This window comes from Triticum aestivum, chromosome 5A, assembly GCF_018294505.1.
Source record: "Triticum aestivum cultivar Chinese Spring chromosome 5A, IWGSC CS RefSeq v2.1, whole genome shotgun sequence".
NCBI lineage: Eukaryota > Viridiplantae > Streptophyta > Magnoliopsida > Poales > Poaceae > Triticum > Triticum aestivum.
This window is the reverse complement of record NC_057806.1, coordinates 439,301,623-439,304,281: the sequence shown is the minus strand read 5'-3', so window position 1 is coordinate 439,304,281 and position 2,659 is coordinate 439,301,623.

Here is a 2,659-nt window from a genome sequence, read left to right as displayed (position 1 = left end):
ATGTGCATTACCGAGAGGGCCCAGAGATACCTCTCCGACAATCGAAGTGACAAATCCTAATCTCGATCTATGCCAACTCAACAAGCACCATCGGAGACACCTGTAGAGCACATTTATAATCACCCAGTTACGTTGTGACATTTGGTAGCACACAAAGTGTTCCTCCGATACTCGGGAGTTGCATAATCTCATAGTCATAGGAACATGTATAAGTCATGAAGAAAGCAATAGCAACAAACTAAACGATCATCGTGCTAAGCTAACGGATGGGTCAAGTCAATCACATCATTCTCTAATGATGTGATCCCGTTAATCAAATTACAACTCATGTCTATGGTTAGGAAACATAACCATCATTGATTCAACGAGCTAGTCAAGTAGAGGCAAACTAGTGACACTCTGTTTGTCTATGTATTCACACATGTACTAGGTTTCCGGTTAATACAATTCTAGCATGAATAATAAATATTTATCATGATATAAGGAAATATAAATAACAACTTTATTATTGCCTCTAGGGCATATTTCCTTCAACAACAACAACAGAATGGTGGTTTTGGTACGTCGGATATGAAGATTTGTCATAGATTAAAAATCATAGTGACAAAAAAACATGACGCCAAAAAGGTTGAATGTCCAGGTGAATTAGAAGCACCATCCATGACACTATTAACATAAAAACTACTAGGTGACTGAACATGATGAAAAAAGTGATCAAACATAAACTTGCAGGTCCCGGTAATTTTGAAGCATCACACGTGGTAATTTTGAGAACCAGGACCTTATAATTTCAAGCACTATAGACTGGTAATTCAAGCATTATGCCCCTGATAAATTTAAGCAATATACTCTTGTAATTCCCATAACCATGACTCTGATATAATTCCAAGCACTATAGCCTGGTAATGCAAGCACTATGCCCTGGTAATTTCAAGCACTATGAGACTGTAGTATTAAGCAGTAAAAGATGATGGGAACAAGAGAACTAGCAAGGTAATCATGAACAAAGGGGATAGAGACCTAATTTTACAACATGCAATTATCAGGTCATGAACAAGGCACAAATCATGAACAAAATATGGAAACCTAACCAACAACACATAATACATGTGTCACACAAACCATCAAGGGGGCAAATCTGGATTTAGTGTACAACCCCACCTACATACAACTTACAATTCAAACTCTAAAAAACCACCTACTGCAGATTCCAAACCACATGCCAAAATGAAATCCATGGACCACACATAACAAATCCGAAATGCACCCCCAAATTAAATCTACAAAAATCAACAACTCACAAAAAAACGACGGGGAACCGCCACAAAACAACAACACCACCCACCCGCTGACCAAATCCGCATGAATCAATCACATCCCGTACTTGATCTGCTAGCAACTGTCCACACAATCCTAACGTTGCCGTTGAATGACCTTACACTATCGGCCGATACGAGGAGCACAACAACGCAGATCCGCTGCGGAACGGAGGGGGGGAAAGCATTGCACAAAACAGGGGAATGGGGAAGGAACCTCACCGGCAAACAACCGCCGTCCACCGCAAAACCAGAACGTGCTTCTCCCCGAATCACCGCGGATGGAGGAGAGATTGAGAGGCGAGGCATAGCAATGTTGAGTTGCCCACGGTCGCGAAACTGAAGAGAGGGGGTGAATGCGGGCAGAGAAAAGAGGGATGTGGAGATCGTGCGCTATTGGGCGAAGTGTGCGGTGCGACAAGGACCCACACAAGTCAGTTAGAGACGCACGGCGCGATGGCTACGCGCACACGAGAACACACGGTTCATCGTGAACTAACCACGCCAGCGCATTCGGACGTCAGATTCAAAAAGGACGGCAACAACGTCGTTCGGATTTTTACGGTTTTCAGGTGGTTCGGATTTTATCTTTTTCGGTTTTTATAAAGATATATGTGTTTTTTTGCAAAAATATACTCACTCTATCCTAAAATAAGTGACTTAACTTTGTACTAAATTATTTTGGGACAGAGGGAGTAGTATTTTCTCTGTTTCGTTTTGAATTATAAGATGTTTTTCTTTTTTGCGAGTGATTATAAGATGTTGTTAACTTCTTTCAAAATCAGATGTATACAGACATGTTTTAGTGTGTTTGTTCACTCGTTTCAGTTCGTATTAAAAAAATATTATAGTATTTATAGCCATATAGGAAGAGCAGTTGAACTCGCGGAGGCAAAGAAAAAGCCAAGAACAGTACCGTGGAGGGGACCGAGGACAACAATCCCCGGCCCCAGGATACCGGGAAGCCAGAGGGGAAACTGGAACTTCATGGAGGGAAGCTGCACATCTCGCCCCGCTCACGCTGCGGTGGAAGTTGCAAGTTGCAACTCCAACTCCACCGCTGGGAGCCCAGCCGCAGCCCCAAACCCAGCACCAGCCGTCCGCCCTCCCTCCCTACCTTCGTCGGTTGTCTCTCTCGGTCACGCTCGCGCTCACGCGCCCACGCACGCACCGCATCGGATAGATGAAGATGGACGTCCCCCCGCCCCCTCCCCCTCCCCAACCCTCACCTCCCTCCCGTTCCCGTGGCCTGCCTGAGTCCCGACTCCACGCGGCCCCGCTCTCGGTTCCCCTCCCTTCCCCGTCCGGATCTATCTACCTTTCCCCCCACCCACCCCTCCGCC